Source organism: Panthera pardus, unplaced genomic scaffold (genome assembly GCF_024362965.1).
Source record: "Panthera pardus isolate Hobbes unplaced genomic scaffold, ASM2436296v1 HiC_scaffold_6, whole genome shotgun sequence".
Classification (NCBI taxonomy): Eukaryota; Metazoa; Chordata; class Mammalia; order Carnivora; family Felidae; genus Panthera; species Panthera pardus.
Window position 1 is genome coordinate 49,590,894 of NW_026526991.1, and position 6,412 is coordinate 49,597,305.

The 6,412-nt window shown below is 38.9% G+C and overlaps 1 pseudogene; it reads right to left on the reverse strand.

The window, feature by feature from the left end:
• Positions 1 to 4,263: 4,263 nt before the first annotated feature.
• LOC109270268 (40S ribosomal protein S24-like) lies at positions 4,264 to 4,693 on the reverse strand (annotated as a pseudogene).
• Between the last annotated feature and the right edge of the window lie 1,719 nt (positions 4,694 to 6,412).

Sequence of the window (6,412 nt, forward strand, 5' to 3'; positions counted from 1 at the left end):
AACCAGCAGCATTGGAACTAAGACCTACTTGTCTGCTTCTTTCTTATTTCAGCATTCTGCTGGTTTGGGGACCTCTGGGGTTTGTGCTCACTTAGATCCATTGTGGCTGTGTTTCCCAAACTCCCACCCCCCATGGCCACTCAAGGAATCAAACTTTTCTCTAAGGTCAAGTTTAGGATTTGAAACCTTTAATTTCCTTCCAGCTGACATTTTACCATTTCATAGTCCCCAAACCTCTTGCAGCTTATAAAGGAATGATTTCAGATATCCACTCCCCGCAGCTCTGAGAGCAATTCATTTTAATGTTGGGACATTGCCCAGAATTCAAGAAAACTAGCATGATCCTTCCAGTCTGGCTTTTCACTCTACCTGTTGTCTAAAACTCTGTTTATAGGCATAAACTACTAGGCTAGACATGGGGGAAAAAATTTTAGTGTTCCAGATGATAGTCTTAACTTTAACAAGAGGCCCAGATATTTGATGAGTTCCTTTATTCATTTGTATATTTGGGGGTCATGTAAGCAATGGAAAAATGTTCCATAAGGTTTTATCACCATTTAAATAATAGTAGTAAAAAATCTTCCCCAATCTAATCATAATAAAAGTTGTTCAGCAGATCCAAAATAAGTCCATTGAGTCTAAGAAAAAGAAAAGTTTTAATTATCTGTGCCAGAGAATGGCTTTAGAAGATTAATGTTAGGGAAGGTTCTATAATGGTCTTTTGGGAACCCACAAGGACTTATAAAATGGAGACAACAAATACAGTGGAAATGTCTTCAGCAACTTAGCTTGAAATAAACAAAATTACAGCATTCTCCTAGAGAGTTGGTCTTGATTGGATGGCTATTGATCAAAAATGATGAAAACAATGTTAAAGGGGCTACTGAGTTAAACATTTATCTTCCCTCTTCCTTAAATTCTGTATCTTGGGGCACCTGGGTGGCTCAGTCAGTTGAGTGTCTGACTTCAGCCCAGGTAATGATCTCACAGTTCGTGAATTTGATCCCTGCATCAGGCTCTGTGCTGACAGCTCAGAGCCTGGAGCCTCTTTGGATTCTGTCTGTCTCTCTCTCTCTCAAAAATAAATAAACATTAAAAAAAAATTTTAATCTGTATTTTTACAATTGATGCCTTTTTAAAAAAGCCAAAATTTAGAGTTGTCAACAGCTAACCTAGTAAGATATTTAAAAGTAAATACAACAATGAACTTCTGTTCTATTAAACATTAATCAAATGATCCTTTTAAAAATAAGCATAAAAGCCCATGACTCAAAGTCAATAACAATTCTAGATTGTGTGTCTAACTAGTCAGTTAAGTGTCCAACTTTTGGGGCACCTGGGTGGCTCAGTCAGTTAAGCATCCGACTTCAGCTCAGGTCATGATCTCTCGGTTTGTGAGTTCAAGCCCCGCATCAGGCTCTGTGATGACAGCTCGGAGCCTGGAGCCTGCTTCAGATTCTGTGTCTCCCTCCCTCCTTCTCTGCCACTCCCCCACTCATGTTCTCTCTCTCTCTCCCTCTCTCTCTCTCTCTCTCTCAAAAATAAATAAACATTAAAAAAAAGTTTCAAATGATATCCTTGCCCTGCCCAAAGGAATCAACCTTTTGATATCACTTAGGTTTCTTGCTTCTTGGAGGTCCCATGCCCAATTGATTGGTAGTGTTGAAAATCATGGAAAAGCAAAAGATATAAATCTTTTGGACAAGACGGCATTGGTAGGAAACTCCCCTACAGCTTTTATACCTCTGTGATGATGGGATGGGTTGCTCCTGGGAAGAGACTAGCCAAAGTATTGTAATATTTTGACTCATAAAATTTTCACAAAACAACTCTTTCCGAAACAAGTTGGACAGGTTGAGTATGTGACTTTCTTGGTATGGGGCTGCCACATGCTAATAAAACCTCCCAAGTGTCTGCTATCCTGCAGTCTATCTTATTTCCATTTATTCCAGGACCTCAAATGGTCAAAAACAGTTTTAAAAGGGAGAGTGGGGCTCCTGGCTTCTTTAATACTATATTTTATAGTCCATTCTAAATTTCATTTTCACAACAATTCTTCAAGATAGATAATATTCTGCTCATCTCACAGATGATAAAACAAGCACTAAAGGACAGGAAACTTGCCAGAGGCTAGTGAGCTGGAAAGAAATAAAACCAGGACTCAATCCAGGTGGGTTTGCCTCTAGAATCCCAAGCTTTCCCACGGACTCTTCCGTATTCCTCCTTTTGTATCCTCTTTGTTGGCTCTCCTCTACTGCTGCCTAAGCAGGGGATTGGCATTTAACAAGGGGTTGGGAGGGATGCCAAGACGAGAACAACACCAAGTGGATAGAACAGAACTGCTTGTTAGAGGCCTCTCCCTTATGCTCAGACTGTTAAATGAGCTGAGAGGCAGAGTGTGCAATGGTAAAACAACTGGTCTTGAACTCAGACCGGGCTTCAAATTCCTTCTCCACCATTCCTGAATGATACCTACTGCCTGGGCTCAGTTACATGTGACACTAGACTCCTAGGAGACCACCTGACCAATGGACCCACAGCCTCTCCACTAAATCTGCTGTATCTCCCCGACCCTCCAAAGTATGTGTTCCCAACTCCTGGTCTCTACTCCAATTCAACCTTACAGCTGAGCCTCTCCTGCTTACTAGGTTGGTTTCCAATGGGCTCTGACACCTCTTTTTTAGTCGTGCCGGGCCTGAGAATTCTTTGTGGTGGCATCTTACACCCAAACTCCCTGGTTTTCAGCCTTTAATCTTTAGCCAGAATTAGAATTGGACTTGTCATGGCTTGAACTTCCTGATTTAGACTGTAGATTCTTCCCTAGGAATATGTCAGCCCCTTTGTTCTCAGTTTTCTCTAACTCTGTTCCTTTAGTGGCAGCTTTTTCTCTCCTCCCAGGAAAGGAACCATCTACATGGCTGTGGCTGCCCAGATAATGCACTGGGCATTTAAGGGGACTTGCACTCACCTGGGACTTGCACAGATTGCCTCCAGTCTGGATCACTGCATTCCTTTCTACAGTAGTGAGGACAAAACAGAGATTCTCCATAACTAACAGATAAACCTGCCACTTCCCTAGTGAACACCATTCTTCCCACCCTCTAGTCACTCAATGTCTACATTTTAACAGACAGTAACATTTTCTGAAGCTTTTTAGAGGAAAAGGAGAAGAAAGTGGGTTAAGAGTATCACTATACTCCTACAGAATAGCTTCCATTTGATAGGCTATAATTTCTAGAATAAGCTTCTCTCTTGACACTGGAGTTCCTATTGCATCTGCAGAGAAATGTATTATTTGCTGAATCTTTTACAACTTTTTTATTATGAAAAATTTTAAGCATATACCAAAGTGTATAAAAATAGTATAATGAACTACCATCACCAGCTTCAAAACTTGTCAATTCATGGCCAATCTCCTTTCATCTTTACCCTATCCACATCTTCTGTCTTCTGGATTATTTTTACACAAATCCAAGAGTTTATATAACTATATCTATGAGTATTTTATAATATATCTTTTAAAGATAAGGATTCTTGGGGCACCTGGCTGGCTCAGTCAGTAGAGCAATGCGACTCTTGATCTTGGGGTTGTGAGTTCAGGCTCCATGTTGGGTGTGGATATTAATTTTAAAAAAATTAAAAAAAAAAATAAAGAGAAGGATTCTTTCTAAAAAATAACCACAATACCATTATTACACCTAAAATTTAATAAATAGTTCCCTAATACTAGCAAAAACCCAATCTTTGGATTTCTCTGACTGTTCCGTGAGAGATCTGTTGTTTACAATTGCTTTGCTTTGTTCAAATCAGGAGCCAAAATGTATACATTACACATTAATCTGTCTCCAAAGTTTTTGTAACATATGCGTATCCTTTGCTTTTTTGTTTTTCTTGTAATTTATTGAAGAAAGCAGATAATTTTCCCTGTAGAAATTTTCACATTCTGGATTTTACGGATTGCCTTTGTGATATCCTGTCTCCTGGATTTCCTAGACAATTGGCAGTTAGATCTAGAGGCCTTGATAAGAATCTCTTCCACTTTTTTATGAGAATATTTCACAGTTAGGGTTGTGTGTGTATATGTATATTACTGTGTGTATATGTTATTGTGTATTATATATGTATTGTGTATCTATATTGTGTATATATATTATTATCTATTAACAAACTCAGAGCATTTATATATTTTACATATATAATACATTTCTATTTTACATATAAACGCTCTGGGTTTATTAATCTTCTCAAGAAAAATCTGCACAATCACCGCAGATAGTCACTGCAGAGTCTTGACTCCTTCTTTTTGCCAATACCAGCAATGGCTTGTGCAGTCCCCCTGACTTTCTTCATTCTGGTCTTGCATTCCTTTGGCTGCTTCCTTGATGCCTTTTTCTTCTCATACAGGCCATGTCTTGCAAGTCTACATCTGGGTTCGTTTTTCATGACATAATCCGAGGGATCATAAATTATGCCAGAGCCAATTGTCTTGCCACCACCACAGTGAGTTCTGGATCCAAATATAAAGATGCCGTCTGGTGTAGTCTTATACATTTTGGCTAGCTTTTCCTGAATTTCTGTCGTAGGTACTGTTTGTTACCTTGCTGGGGTGAAGCATGTCAAGGACCGCGTGTTTCTGCTAATGTAGTCGGTTGGTCAGGAACCTCCTGGTCCAGATAGTTACTGTGTCGTCCATGATGGTGGCCAAGCTTCACGATGGTGGAAAAGCACTGTCGTATAAGGAGACACAGAGTGTGTGGTTGTTTCTCTTTTTGTAATGTTAAACTAGATCCGTGGGTTTTGGTATCGTCAACTTGATCCGTTTTTTATAAAGCTCCCCATTAGTCTTTCACTTAATGGCCTAGAAGCTATTGATGGCCTTTGCCCAGATTCTTTATCTTGTTAGGGATTGCACAGTGGTGATGTTTAGATTCTATTGTCCTTTCTGCATTTATTAGCTGCAATTAAAACAAAACAAACAAACAAACTTTCCCTCATCAACTCTTTGGTTACTCTGAGATACAGTCCTTATGGGAAAAGCATGATAAATGCTTGATTCTGTCTCTCCCTCTCCATTTTGTTATCAGCTTCCAAGATGACTAATGAATACTTTTAAGTATTTTTTTATAAACTCATGTATTCTCAACATATTTAATGCATTTCATCATGCTGAATGTTAGTTATTTCTAGATAGGTAATGTTCTTTAGACTGTAGGTATGGCATGCCATTACAGACCACGGAAAGGCAAGGGCTATATGCTAACCTCACTTGGGAAACTCTGAAAGTAATAAAAAGGACCATTAGCAGAAATGTGATCAAACTATGAAAAGTAGTCAACAACCACAAAAAGCCCTGAAAGAACTGAAGCAGAACAGACAGGACTATGTAGAGCCATCCCAGGAAGCAGGGACACTGGGTCAGGGAGCAGTGGGAATGTCACAGGGGAGGGGCAGACTGGAGAGAACGCAGAGCCACTGAGTCAGCATTCAGGGGGACGGCAGTGAGAATACTTTGAAACTGGAACTAAAGATGTAGAGCTGGGAGCCAGTGAGAGTCTTGAGTAAATGTGGGATAAAAGGGACGAATGTGAGCCAACAAACTCTGTAGGGAACCTTGAGAGGGAGTTTTTGAATAAGAGGAAAGGGGTTAAACTACAAAACCTCATTTAGGGTTAAACTACAAAACCTCATTTAAGTAAAAGCAACTGTGTATCTGTACATTGACCAACTGTATCTAGTATGTGAGCACAGATGTGTTCATTTGTTATGCCCTCCTGCTGGGCCTGTGTCACTCCTTAGAGATATCAAAGGGGGGGGGGGGCACAAAGAGGGGGAAGGGGATTCAAGAATAAAATCTTTGGAGGAGAAATTTTTCAGTGCTTCCTTTTTCTCAGGCAGCAACCCAAAGACACTCGGAAAGCTCCTTAGAGATTGCTTAGGATCTATATTCATCTCAATAGACGGCCATAGTTGACATAAATATTTTCATATTCTGCCCTAAGCTAATATAACAGTGAATTCTACTTAACAATTAGGATAAATATTTTTTACCTTTAATTTTAAGGAAAGTTATAATAAAATCATCAGAAATCATAGTGTAGGAAAGGATCTTAAAGGTCAGATAGTTGTAGTCCTAAATGAGAATACTAAGTCAAAATTCTCATTCCATAAAAAAAAAAAAAAAACAAAAAACAAAAAAAAACAGTTGACATTTAGATGAACTAATTCAACAGAGAGCCAAGCTCTTGCCTTCTGGGCATAGAAGAAATAACAGCTTTATGAAAGTGTTTTAATAATAAAAAGTAACAGGAAAAACAAACATAACTCTCAACTATTGTACATTTTTTTATAAAAGGTGTTCTCCTACTATATCAAAGTGCAGATTGCCTACTTGATTTCCTTTTTAGAACCAGTT